The sequence below is a fragment of the Anabrus simplex genome, chromosome 2 (genome assembly GCF_040414725.1).
Source record: "Anabrus simplex isolate iqAnaSimp1 chromosome 2, ASM4041472v1, whole genome shotgun sequence".
Taxonomy (NCBI): Eukaryota; Metazoa; Arthropoda; class Insecta; order Orthoptera; family Tettigoniidae; genus Anabrus; species Anabrus simplex.
In genome coordinates, this window is record NC_090266.1 from 1,152,571,555 (window position 1) to 1,152,586,756 (window position 15,202).

General features: G+C 41.0%; 1 protein-coding gene across 1 annotated transcript in view; it reads right to left on the reverse strand.

Moving 5' to 3' along the window:
- LOC136863813 (HEAT repeat-containing protein 6) overlaps positions 1 to 15,202 on the reverse strand; it is a 248,820-nt gene that overhangs the window by 159,444 nt on the left and 74,174 nt on the right. The gene's annotated exons all lie outside the window — the stretch shown is intronic.

The following is a 15,202-nucleotide window of genomic DNA, read 5'->3' on the forward strand; positions in this document are numbered from 1 at the left end:
AAACTTCTTAAAACCTAAGAGGCACTAGGCCGATGAAACAGGGGCTATTCCCAAACTATGGAGGTGACTCGTATACTGAATAAATTTAACACATTAAGGAAGAGTAGAAAATCGGTTACATAAACGTAGTCACCTCAAATCAAAATGAAGGGGAGCTCGAGAGAGTAAAGCACTCTCTATCCCCGACTTACAGTTAAAGATATATGAAGTTTTTACATAAACAAGAAGAAATTTACATTTTTAAGAGATAGGTTACATGGTAAAAGTTTCGGACCTTCCCCGCGGGTTAAACTGCTGAGCTAGCAAGAAATAAAGATGTTAAGTGGCCATTACCTTACTGAAAAACTGCTGCCTGAAGAAAGAGGCAGTTCCCGCCTCCTGCTACACGTTTATACACTAAGTTAGATATTGATGAAGTGGCCGAGAGACAAGAAAATCAGCAGTTTTTATACCCTCGGGGAAGATTCGAGCCCTTTCATGAATAATTAAGACACACCCACAGGCGTTTATTGGCTACAGTACACAGTTACACACAAAATCGAAGAAGAAAGACACGATTGCTCAAAAATTAATTACAGAAATAATTGATTGGCTAACTTCAAAACTGGCAGAAAGAAAAGATTAATATTGCCAACCCACAAATGAAAGAACAAAATTTAGTAATAAGAAAACTTATGAGTACAAAATATCTTCAAGAAAGTTCCCTCACTTCGCACCAGGGTGCATGATCATAGTTTTTTAGTAGAGACATCTATGAGACAATGTCCAAACTTCTTGATAAATAGTAAACAAAAACACGACGAAATTAACACAGTGATCTCTTCAGAACAGAATTTTAAGTAGATCCAGTTTTAACTTCACAGTTTGTCCTGTAGAGGAGTACTTTAAGGTGGAAAATTCAAATGTGCGGCGTAGAGGTGTGCCAGCCGGTACAGACCTCCCCCCCAAATGTCCTTCCACGGGGTGACACAGAAGAAGATTTTTAACAAAATTTAATCATCAATTGAAGAAAATTTCTGCTTCCTTGCAAATAGATTGTGGGAGAATATGGAGGAGACATTAAGAATTTCCAAAGTTTTGTAGAAGAATTTTGAAGAACATTTAAACCAAAAATGTTTTTTAAAGTCTCATTTTTTTGAAGTAGATAGTTAGGAGTTAGTTGAACTCCGGCTTGAGAGTGTCTTTGTTGCCGTAGAATGCCAACTACATGATGATAATTTTTTACGGCAAGACCAGCCGCCGCTGCCTGTGTCCAGTCGAGGTCCCCCGGGCTCCTCAACTACCCTGAGATACCTGTCTCCCGCTACTATGAGAGGGGTAGTCGTGGTGAAGGACGCCGCAGATGCGAAGTTTATTTACAGTCCCCAGATAAGCTGGTGGTTGGTGCGTCGCATATTAGCCTTTGCCAGGAGATGGACTCCGGCGCGCCGTACACAGGAAGACATCACAGGAGTAAAGTGGGCCCTTCCCCACTTCGGTGGCTGTACTGCGACGAACGGCTGCGGGGCACTGAAACAGTCAGATCTCGGCGGCAGAATTTGTTGGTGACTTTTATTTTAGGGTACGATCTTTTTGGTGAGGCTGATGGGCCAGCGGCATGGAAAATTATAGCCACTGGTATGGTTTAGCAGGAGACGGGGGCTTAGTAATGGCCGCAAGGGAAAGGACAGCAGAATAACCAGAGGGGAAGATCGTACATCAAATACCTATTTCTCTAACGATTAAAATAAATTGGGGCAGAAGGCCCTTAAAATAAAATATAACCTTCACACTGTTGCAAAACATAGATAGCTAAATTAACAATGACATTACACAGGTTTCACCCGAGACAGTTGTACCCTAAAAATCCTCTCGGTGGCTGGATTGCTCACTAATAATGTAACAGGAGTCAGGAAATCCAAAATGATGCATGGCCCATGAAATCTGGGGGCAAGCTTGCCCGCGGGAACAAAGTTCTTAACCATGACTTGATCCCCGACTTTTAAATTGGTGGGCCTCCATCCACGATCATATCTTTCCTTAATCTTTTCATGAGAAACTTTAAGATTGCCCTTAGCCTTCTTCCAAAGATCTCTAATATTATCAGGATCTATTGTCTCAGGTAGAATATCACTAAGAGACCAAAGGTTAGAGAGCGGCGTGTTGGGTACGAACTTAAACATCAAGGAAGCTGGAGTATGAGATTCATGAACCACCGAATTCAAAGCGAAGGCCAACCAATGCAGGGACGTATCCCGCCTAGAATGATCATCATGATGATAGGCAATTAGAGCCGACCTCAGATTACGATTGACCCGTTCAGCCAGAGATGATTGAGGATAGTATGCAGAAGTAGTTATATGAGAGATGGACAGATCTAAACAGAATTTACGGAAGAGATTAGAGGTGAAAGCTTTAGCATTGTCAGAAACAATATATTGACATGGACCAAAAGAAGCAAAGGTGGAATTTAAACAAGAAATAGTGGACTGAGCGGTAGCCAGCTTAGTCGGGAATACATACATACATACATACATACATACATACATACATACATACATACATACATACATACATACATACATACATACATACATACATACATTATCATTATAGACTGTTATGCCTTTCAGCGTTCAGTCTGCAAGCCTCTGAGAATTTACTAAACGTCGCCACAATCCTCGATTTGCAACTAGTGTTGTGGCCTCATTTAGTTCTATACCTCTTATCTTTAAATCGTTAGAAACCGAGTCTAACCATCGTCGTCTTGGCCTCCCTCTACTTCTCTTACCCTCCATAACAGAGTCCATTATTCTCCTAGGTAACCTATCCTCCTCCATTCGCCTCACATGACCCCACCACCGAAGCCGGTTTATGCGTACAGCTTCATCCATCGAGTTCATTCCTAAATTAGCCTTTATCTCCTCATTCCGAGTACCCTCCTGCCATTGTTCCCACCTGTTTGTACCAGCAATCATTCTCGCTACTTTCATGTCTGTTACTTCTAACTTATGAATAAGATATCCTGAGTCCACCCAGCTTTCGCTCCCGTAAAGCAAAGATGGTCTGAAAACAGACCGATGTAAAGATAGTTTCGTCTGGGAGCTGACTTCCTTCTTACAGAATACTGCTGATCGCAACTGCGAGCTCACTGCATTACCTTTACTACACCTTGATTCAATCTCTCTTACTATATTACCATCCTGGGGGAACACACAACCTATATACTTGAAATTATCGACCTGTTCTAGCTTTGTATCAGCAATCTGACATTCGATTCTGTTGAATTTCTTACCTACTGACATAAATTTAGTCTTCGAGAGGCTAATTTTCATACCATACTCATTGCACCTATTTTCAAGTTCCAAGATATTGGACTGCAGGCTTTCGGCACAGTCTGCCATTAAGACCAAGTCGTCAGCATAGGCCAAACTGCTTACTACATTTCCACCTAACTGAATCCCTCCCTGCCATTTTATACCTTTCAGCAGATGATCCATGTAAACTACAAACAGCAAAGGTGAAAGATTACAGCCTTGTCTAACTCCTGTAAGTACCCTGAACCAAGAATTCATTCTACCATCAATTCTCACTGAAGCCCAATTGTCAACATAAATGCCTTTGATTGATTTTAATAATCTACCTTTAATTCCATAGTCCCCCAGTATGGCGAACATCTTTTCCCTCGGTACCCTGTCATATGCTTTCTTTACATCTACGAAACATAAACACAACTGCCTATTCCTCTCGTAGCATTTTTCAATTACCTGGCGCATACTGAAAATCTGATCCTGACAGCCTCTCTGTGGTCTGAAACCACACTGGTTTTCATCCAACTTCCTCTCAACGACTGATCGCACCCTCCCTTCCAGGATGCCAGTGAATACTTTGCCTGGTATACTAATCAATGAGATACATCGATAGTTGTTGCAATCCTTCCTGTTCCCTTGCTTATAGATAGGTGCAATTACTGCTTTTGTCCAATCTTAAGGTACCTTACCAACACTCCACGCTAATTTTACTACTCTATGAAGCCATTTCATCCCTGCCTTCCCACTGTACTTCACCATTTCAGGTCTAATTTTATCTATTCCTGCTGCCTTATGACAATGGAGTTTATTTACTATCCTTTCTACTTCCTCAAGCATAATTTCACCAACATCATTTTCCTACTCCCCATGAGCTTGGCTGTTTGCATCACCACCATGATGATTTCCTTTTACATTGAGAAGATGTTCAAAATATTCCCTCCACCTCTCCAGTGATTCCCTGGGATCTATTATGAGTTCACCTGAATTACTCAAAACACTGTTCATTTCCTTTTTCCCTCACTTCCTAAGATTCTTTATTACTGTCCAGAAAGGTTTCCCTGCTGCTTAACCTAGCCTGTCCAGGTTATTACCAAAATCTTCCCATGACTTCTTTTTGGATTCAACAACTATTTGTTTCGCTCTGTTTCTTTCATCTATGTACCAATCCCTGTCTGCCTTGGCCCTTGTTTGGAGCCATTTCTGATAAGCCTTCTTTTTACGTTTACAGGCTGCTCTCACTTCATCATTCCACCAAGATGTTCACCTTTTCCCATCTTTACACACAGTTGTTCCTAGGCATTCCCTTGCTGTTTCTATTACAGCATCCCTGTATGCCACCCATTCACTTTCTATATCCTGAACCTGCTTACTGTCTACTGTTCGAAACTTCTCACTAATCATATCCATGTACGTCTGTCTAATTTCCTTGTCCTGGAGACTTTCTACCCTTATTCGTTTGCAGACAGATTTCACTTTCTCTACCATAACCAGGAAAATCTTGAGAAGCCATCTACACACACGAGAATGAATTTGTTGGCGTTCCCCTTCGATTGGGGGAAGGGTCTACGTAATCAATATAGAGGCGTTCCATGGGGCGCGACGCTTGATGAGAAGACAATAGCCCTTGCTTAGTGGACATGGTAGGTTTACTAAGCCAACGAGATTTACAGGCTTTTACCAATTCTCGATTTTCACCGTCCATACCTTTCCAAATGAACATTTCTCGGATATTTTCTCGGGTTTTGCAGATGCCTAAATGCCCCCCTAATGGGGTCTCATGGTAGTACTTGAAGATCATAGGTAGAAGAACAACTGGAACCACAACTTTCATCTTCTGATCATGCCTCGACGGGCAACATAAAACCCCATACCTCAACACATAAGGGACGACATGTTCCCCAGAAGAAAGGATTTCCATGATAGGGGCCAGCGTCGGATCTTCACGTTGATATTTTTCAATATCCCTAAACAACATGGGAGCATTAGTTAGAATGGCATTTACACCAGGAGGTATGGACTCGGGAAGTGAAGAACTATCTTCCTGTTCCGAGGTCTCTAAGTCATTAGAAAACATACGGCTTAGTCCGTCCCCCACAACATTTTCAGACCCTTTTATATGCCTAACCTCAAACTGGAAGGCAGAAATTCTGATGGCCCAGCGGGCTATAGGACCAGTACGACGCGGCCTAGCTAAGACCCAACTTAAGGCTTGGTTATCCATTTCCAAGTCGAACTTGACGTGTTCCAGATAGAGGCGGAATTTCTCTAGCGCAAATAAGACTGCCAAACCCTCCAGTTCATAGATGGAATACTTGGCTTCTTGAGCCGATAATGTCCTAGATGCATAGGCGATGGGTCGCCTCCCTAGTTCAGTCTCTTGAAGAAGGACTGCAGCCACCGCCGCCGACGACGCGTCGGTTTGGACAACGAATTTCTTTGAGAAATCACGCATAGCAAGGACAGGGGCGTTACAAAGCGCTAATTTGTGGTCTTCGAAACCGGCTTGTTGAGAAGGCCCCCACTCAAATTTGACGCCTTTCCTACGAAGTAGGTTCAAGGGCGCCGCTCTGTTAGCGAAGTTAGGAATAAATTTCCTGAAGAAATTCACCATGCCAATGAATCTGGCAATACCTTTGATGTCCTTGGGAGGTTTGAAATCACGGATGCCCTGTGTTCTAGAATGATCCACTGCGACACCATCGGGCGACATAATATGCCCTAGAAATGACATAGAAGGCTTAGCGAAAGCAACCTTAGACAACTTCACAGTTAACCCTGCCTTATGAAGGCGATTAAGGACCTCTTTCAGATGATCAAGATGTTCTTCAAAGGTCTCAGAAAATACGACGACATCATCAAGATAATGGTATAAGTACTCGAATTTGATGTCGGAGAAGACACTGTCTAACAGTCTCGTAAGCACAGCTGCTCCCGCGGGGAGCCCGAAAGGCACGCGGTTGTACGCATACAAGTTCCAATCCGTGGCAAAAGCTGTAAGATGTTTGGATTCTTCAGCTAGAGGGATCTGGTTATACGCCTGATTAAGGTCCAAGATGGTGAAGAACTTAGCTTTACGAAACCATGAAAAACAAGAGTGAAGGTCGGGAAGGGGCACAGATTGTAACACCACCTTCCGATTTAAAGCCCTATAGTCAATTACAGGCCTGAAGCCACCTTGGGGTTTCGGAACCAAGAAAATAGGCGATGAGTACGCCGACTTAGAGGGTCGAATAATACCGTCCTTCAGCATTTGATCAATGATCTCCTTGAGGGCCTTCATTTTAGGTGGAGATAACCTATAAGGTGGAAATCGGACTGGAATCGAATCCGTAACTTCAATCTTGTATTCGATAAGGTCAGTAACACCAAGAGTATCGGAGAAAACATCTGGAAAAGACTGACACAACTTACGAATACTCTCAGCCTGCTCCTCAGGTAGATGTCTAAGGTCTAACAACATCTCATCCTGGGTAGGCGAAACAGATGAACACGACACAGAATTACATTTTAATAAGGTGATTTTACAATTATTGGCAAACTTGAAGGTGCACGACTTGCTCTGAATGTCGAGCACTAAACCGGTATGAGACATGAAGTCTGCTCCTAATATAATGGGGCAAGACAAGTGTTTAGCCACAAACAATTTTACTTTCCAAATAAATTTAGCAATCCTAATTTTGGCAAAGATGAAAACTAAAATTTCTAATGGAGAAGTGTTAGCCGAAATGCAATGAACCGAAGACTGACAATAATCAGAAAACTTACAGGCAGACTTTAATTTAGAGTACCATTCAGCCGAAATAATGGAGCACACACTCCCAGAATCTAATAGAGCAGCAACAGGTTCATTATTCAATTCAATTTTGAGAAATGGTACCAGTGCGGGGGGGCTCCGCCGCAATCCTAAGACATTCTTTAGGGCATTCAAATGCGGGGTTGGAAGACTTTCTACCATGTTCCGAGCCTAAGATTTTGGATGATTTACTTGGGGCTGAGCCTTGAAAAGATGAATTTGCTGACTCAGCCGAAGCCACTAGTCATTTTTGATTATTTGCGTTGGTGGAAGTTGCACCAGAAGTTGAGCAGGAGGGGGTGCTATTAGTATTAGGGCAATTCTTGGCTAAATGGGAAAACGAGCTGCATTTAAAACAGCCTTGGGATGACCCTGCTCTATTCCTTGTCCCACTAGATTTAACCAAAGGACACTTGTTCCGGAGATGATCTGCCGACCCGCAAGCATAACATTTGTGGGTTGTGAAAGTTCGGCGAGGTGGAGGCCGAAAATTACTCGAGGACGGAGGGGGCTCCTTCGCGACACGTAAGGTGTCGGCGTATCTAACCCCTTCGGCTGATACAGCCATAGCCTCTAATTCAGCAAAGGTTTGAGGACGCGCCGCAAAGCACAGATATGACCTGTAGGGAGGTGAAATCCCTTCCACAATCGCCTGCACAATTTGGTCTTCTGGGAAATGAAGAGCAAACACCCTAGTGTAGAACTTAATATCTTGGATGAAATCGGAGAGATTTTCATCCAGACGCTGTACTCGGTAGTAGTACTTTTGTATTAGAGAGGACCTTGCCCTAGCCGGAATGAAATTCGCTAGCAAATGGGCATGGAAATCTTCTATAGATGACTGTTCAGCAATTGCCCTAACGATCTTGTCCGAGAGGACACCTATCGAGTAGGGGTAAATAATTTGAAGGATTTGACACCGAGAAAGAGAAAAGACAAGAGAGTGATCCTGGAACTCGACTAAAAATCTTAGAAATGAAATTACATCACTAGTAGAGTTAACGGAGAACTTAGGAATACCCCTAAGCAACATTGCTAAAAGGTGAGGCAAACTACTGAATCCAGGTGACATAGTAGGTAAAGGCCGTTTCAGAGACACTATTATTGAACACAAATGGTGGTATTGAGGTACGACGCTCAGATTCATTTTCTAATGGGGCACAAGTTTGTTGAGTAGCCGCCGATGTCCTACTTTCTTCCCCTTTGGAAGAATCCTCCTCACTTACTATATTTACCACCGTGGGCTGGTCGGTTTTGGGAGTAGCAGATACAGATAACAATTGACTAACCTTACTAGACATTTCAGAAAGGTATTCAACAAGAGCACTAGCCTCCTTCCCCTGAACGTCATTTAATTTAAGAGACAATAGATCATTAACCCTATGGTAAAAATGAAACAGTCTAGCTTGCACATGTTTAAGTTGATTTGGAGATGGATCACTCGCTTCAAAAAAACTAACTACAGATGCTAGCTCAGTAGTATTGTCAGTGCAAGACCAACTACAATTACATCAGACCCTAATGCAGAAAAAACATGGCGGACATCGGCGTGCGATATGAGAGGTTGAGGGAAAGGTAATGCATGTTTATTCTGAGTCACCTAAAGAAAATATCACAAGTCGAACCTCATGAAATGCAACTCACTAACTCAAAATATGAATAATTAAACACCATAAGTAGCGTTATCGCGTACTGTAAGTCTAAATGAAATTTCAGAGGGGAAAAAACGAAGGGAGAATTATTGTATCAACGTCAGGTTGAAACACAGAGTATAAAAATATTTCACATGATGAATATCCGGTCAGCAAATACGATATATAGATGTCAACAAAGTATATTATTAACCTTACATGAAATACTATGTAACACCACCATTAACCACAGCCCATTATGTAAAACACGCAAACAAATTTTCCCAACAAAATTTCAACCCTCCAAAATCCACCTGTATTGTTGAGTAGGTACAAGCGATATTTGTATGATAAACTTGACCGTCTAAAGCACTCGCCACCTTAAAACTCATCAGAATTGATGGCATAATTGTATTTTATATAAAAAAGAACACAATCCTCACGTTAACTCATGGGAAATGGGGTTAGGTTTAGTTTAGGCATGTTCACTGTAAACGTTGAAAATTAATTATGTTACCGGTACATCATTCTTGCACCACAGTTTAAAATTAATTTAGTCTCGAAATCATAAATCCTGGTCATGATTTTCCGGATCTTTCTGGGACTGATTTAATTTTCTTTGTAGTAAAGTACGTTGGCTGATAGGGTAAATGCCAGGATAGGCATCATTAGTTTTAACTTCGGAAGTTTGCGCGGCACTGGAATTAGATCACCACCTTCTATAGGTATATGTCTTCCCTCAGAATAAATTTGATTTCAAAAATGATAAAATCATTAATGCACACAACATTATTAGTCCTATGATTCGTTTCGAAGTTTTCCTTACGAATGCTCATAACCCAATTTTGCCTTAATACTAGGTCTATTGGAAACTGGAACACTGAGCTCTTACTTACATCTAGGTACACAGCACACTGAACTATAAACATATTGCATAGGTAACTAAAAATAAAGAAAGTACTTTCAGAGAAGAACACGAGAATCAAAATTAACCTAATCACCACCGACATTGTTATAATAAATAAGCTCTTTGAGAACAAACAGTTTCTTACGGCACTGAAAGAAGATCTATAATCTTCTTAAGACCATAAATAAATATCATGTACGATTAATAATATTCAAATTTCCATAAATATTTGGTAACAACACGGCTTACACAAATCAAAACAAATGCATGCTAACACTCCAGCTGCCGCCATTATGGACAGTTTCGATAGGTCGCTTAAGGTCTGAGATATTGTAGTTGGTCTTGGTCAGTGATAGTGGAGAGAGCCTCATCAATATCTTTCTCTCCCAAAGTTGGGATACTAATTGGCAATGCAAGGGATTCTTTAAGCTTGGTGGTATCGGCCGCAACCGTGCCTCCAGATTGAACATTTCTAATGGTTAATTCATAAATCAATTCCTCCTTGCGCAAATAGCCGGGATTGAGGACTTCGCGAGGGCCGGACATGATGGCAAAAGCATGACAAATTTAGAAATTTGGGAAAGAAATTTCTGGTAACTGAGAAAATTGTTCGAGTTCAAATTAAATGCAATGTTTAGCCGTCAAAAGGGGCTTAAATGAGACCCATTCAACCACGCTCTGCTACCACTTGTTACCAAGATTTGGTGGATTAGCAGAGGTGAATGAAGGTGCCAGGGTGAATGGGTCTAACTACAAGGTCGAGATATGAATTAAAATTGAATTAAAGGTTATATTTTCGAAAATATATAAACATTACAATATTCACATAGAATTTCAAAGTTTAACAAATAACAGTAATTCAACAAATAACCAACAATCAGGTACAAGACCAGGAAAAGCCAAGATTTAGAGGCAATTTAACAATCTGGGCTTCAAGCCCCAAGTTTTACAATTCCTGAGCTCTCAGCTCACAAACACATATTTACCACAGGGCAGAAATCCCCAAATAATATGGAGCACTTGCTCCCACCAAGCAATGTCAAGCCTCCTAGAGGCACATTTCCAATACTTAAAAGAGCTGACCCGCTCCCAGTTTTCCAAGCCTATGAAAGGCAATACCAGGCTCAACCCTAAATTGCCATCAAGGCACAACTTACACAACATGAAACGGGGGTATCTTGTACCCAGCCTACTGGGCCTTAGTAGCAAAATAATAGGTTAAGTCAACGGCCTAAAATGCAAAATGAATGGAGGTGTCAATTTGCACTCCTACTTAAAACTTCTTAAAACCTAAAGGCACTAGGCCGATGAAACAGGGGCTATTCCCAAACTATGGAGGCGACTCGTATACTGAATAAATTTAACACATTAGGGAAGAGTAGAAAATCGGTTACAAAAACGTAGTCGCCTCAAATCAAAATGAAGAGGAGCTCGAGAGTGTAAAGCACTCTCTATCCCCGATTTACAGTTAAAGATATATGAAGTTTTTACATAAACAAGAAGAAATTTACATTTTTAAGAGATAGGATACATGGTAAAAGTTTAGAACCTTCCCCGTGGGTTAAACTTCTGAGCTAGCAAGAAATAAAGATGTTAAGTGGCCATTACCTTACTGAAAAACTGCTGCCTGAAGAAAGAGGCGCTTCCCGCCTCCTGCTACACGTTCATACACTAAGTTAGATGTTGATGAAGTGGCCGAGAGACAAGAAAATCAGCAGTTTTTATACCCTCGGGGAAGATTCGAGACATTTCATGAATAATTAAGACACACCCACAGGCGTTTATTGGCTACAGTACACAGTTACACACAAAATCGAAGAAGAAAGACACGATTGCTCAAAAATTAATTACAGAAATAATTGATTGGCTAACTTCAAAACTGGCGGAAAGAAAAGATTAATGTTGCCAACCCACAAATGGAAGAACAAAATTTAGTAATAAGAAAACTTATTAGTACAAAATATCTTCAAGGAAGTTCCCTCACTTCGCACCTGGGTGCATGATCATAGTATTTTAGTAGAGACATCTATGAGACAATGTCCAAACTTCTTGATAAATAGTAAACAAAAACACGATGAAATTAACACTGTGACATCTTCAGAGCAAAAGTTTAAGTAGATCCAGTTTTAAGTTCACAGTTTCTCCTGTAGAGGAGTACTTTAAGGCGGAAAATTCTAATGTGCGGCATAGGGGTGTACCAGCCGGTACAATTATTATTATTGATTGCCATTATTATGGATGCTGTAAAATATGATAGTAGAAATCTTGCGGAATTGATGAAGATGATGCTTGTTGTTTAAAGGGGCCTAACATCGAGGTCATCGGCCCCTAATGGTACAAGATGAGACGAAATTGAATGACAAATTAAGTCCAAAGTTCTCCACTGACCAGAATTCAAAAACGTGAGGACGAAGAATGAATGGATGGATATGAATTTAAAACAATCAGTGGATGCGACCCGCAATGCCTTACATTCACAGAAACTGATGTAAAACAATAGGATTACTGACTAAGGGACTGCTGCTATAGCATAACACTGAATCGATGATGCTTGCAGTCTAAAGGGGGTCCAAAATCCAAGTTATCACCCCTCATAATGGTACTTATCGCTAGGAAAGTAGAACCATGGTATTTGTCATGTTGTGGTACTAATCAAAAGTAGCAGAGACTCGCGGTCTTCCACACATTATGGTACTACTCACAGGTTATGAAATTCGACATACATTACAGACCTATGGTTTTTCTCACATTGCGGCGCCATTTACAGGCAACGCAACCCTATGGTGTTCATCACATAAGAGTACTACCCACAGAGACCTGCACTATCCTGTGGTGTTCCACATATAGTGGGTACTAATCATAGGCAACGCAGAACCATGGTAGCTATTACCCCATGGTCCTGCTCATATGGTGGTACTAATCACAGGTACTGCAAAAGCCAACCGCACGGTGCTCCTGTGTGCTACTAATCACAAACCTATTCAGTACCTAATATAGTGGAACTACGCGTAAGTAAAAGCGACCCATGATGTTCTCCGCGTGGTGGTACTAATCACAAGTAGTTTCATGGTCGCAAGACAATCCTCCCTTGGTCACCCCTTTTAGCTGCCTCGTACGACAGGCAGGGGATACCATGGGTGTATTCTTGGTCTGCATCTCCCACCCACAGGGGGTTGTGTGTTTGGTCCACAAGAGGTATTTTATTTCCCTCAAGTCCGCCGGCAAGCCGGTTAGGACCCCCCTATCCGCCACCTGGGACGCGCCACGTGGGAGTATCACCTCTCCCCGTGCTACGCCAGCGTAGTAGATTCGTGGTTGCAGAATTGATATAGGTTATGAAATTAATCATTTTTATGGATATTTTAAGGTTAACTTGCGACCCACCCCAAACTAAAATGGTCTTAACTCCCGAACCATTCATGCAGATTATGTACTTTAAAGATTATTTCAATCCTTAACGAGTCCTAGGACGTTAAACACTTTATTTGGATGTAAAATTTGGGAATTTTTTTTTTTAAACCACAGACTATGAACTAAAATTGCTCTAAAGGGCAAATGTTTGGAGGAAATTATATGCCCTTGTGGACTGTTTTGTAGAGCTTGAACTGCTCTAGATTTAATACGCTTACACTTGGGGTCTATCAATGACTGTTCATGCAGTGTAAGCCACGGAAGGCATGACTTTCTACTTATTCCGTAATTCTTTCTAGAATACATTTTAATTTTGTTCAATATCCATAGCCATTTTCAGTTTCTAATTGCTTTTAATCTTCTGAAATATATATATATATATATCACTGTAAAACATGTGAAGTTTGCAAGAGACCTTCTGCTTAAATGTTTATATTTCGTGAGGTTACTTGTGTCTCATGCACTGATCTCTATACATGGATCGCTGATGGCAGCTCTCCGCTGCAGGTGAAAGTATCCCAAGTTGAGCGCGCGGTCCGCCATATTGATGTACCCATCATAGAGCTCTCCTTCTGGGGAGGCAATGATAATATAATCAATTTTAAATCGCAATTAATGGCGCATTGGAATAATTAAAAATATAAGGATAATGGGAACACCGACATGTCATTCCGAGGTCAGTAAATCTCCGGGATAGCAATAAAAATGAGTGTATAATAACGGCCGACAGATATTAACTTAGGTGCTGAATACATGCAGTTAGCGATTGGTAATACAATACAAGTGAAAAACAGTTTCTGGAAACATTGCTGTAAATTTTATACATGTATGCCACGAAATTATGCATTCATAAGGGGAGGTACGACTGAATTTTGCGTATTTTGAGCCCAAAACTCGGTTCTTCTATTTATTCATACAAAAATAGCCATATTCTTCCTCTTTCAGAAAATGTTTCTATTTTAGTAATTCCGGCTTGTTTAAAGCTTGCAGAAGCCATTTAATATGAGCCTACAGGACATTTAAAAGCCAAGAACCACACCTACTTCTCCTGTAACGGCATAATGATAGTTTACTGCGTGTTTTTCCCTGGATATTCAAGTATTCTGCAGCGTATTTGCCGTAGAAGCACACTTCGGCATGCTGACAGTCACTTGTTTACTACGTAATCAATACAATTACGTTATGTTAGAAAATACTGTAATTTGAACTGACGGAGAGAATGTTGTAGCTCTTCCAAATAGAACTCAATTTATATCTGCCACACATGTATACTTTGATAGTTTAAATATATTATGTATTTGTATTATTTACATTTAGGAATTCGTATTTGTCTTAATCGTAGTAGTTTGTTTGTATTTTACTAACATGCAAAAGTAACATGTAGTTTCAATTCAGCGAGTGAAATATCTAAACTAGTGATTTTTCATTGATGTACTTCATCTTAATTCCTTTGTAAATGTGTGGGGTATTGCAATAACACAGCACAGAACACCCGTGGAACTACAATCAGGAGGCCTGGAGTCACTGAACTAAGCATAAACAAAGCAAGAGCGTTCCTCGTGGTGTACTGCACCGTGCGCTCACTGCCATCTTACTACGCCAGTCATCTTCTATTCGGCTTACTGCTACCCAAGCTACCAGCCATCCATGTATAGAGATCAGTGGTCTCACGGCATGTACGCGTTTGTCAGTCACGCCTCTAGGTCATACAGCTAGTCTCATCGGAAACCGCACTTCACTCCCATACAGCCAATATTCCAGTACTACTTACAGTTCAATAGACATAAGTAAGCAACAGCCTCTAGCATGGCAGTGACTGCTGCTTGCCAGTAACAATGATTTCCAGAGGCCGCACCAATTTATCACGGTTCCACATATTACTAAAGGAGCGCTTTCATTTGGCGCGTTAATTTCGGACTTAGATTACGTGAAAACGGAATTTAATTAACATTTAAAACAAGTTTAGAAAACAGTGTCTTATAGCAAATTTTCGTTACAATGGGATGTGTGATCGTAATTTATGTGAAATATATTCTTTAAAAGCAGACCATTCCGTATATCAGGGGTTCGTTAGAAGGGGGTTTAAATGACTTTATGCTTGCGGCGATTTGGCTGGGCCCTAGGAAAATCTTTTTAAATTCGGAAATTCCTTAAAAGCGGGCATGTGAAA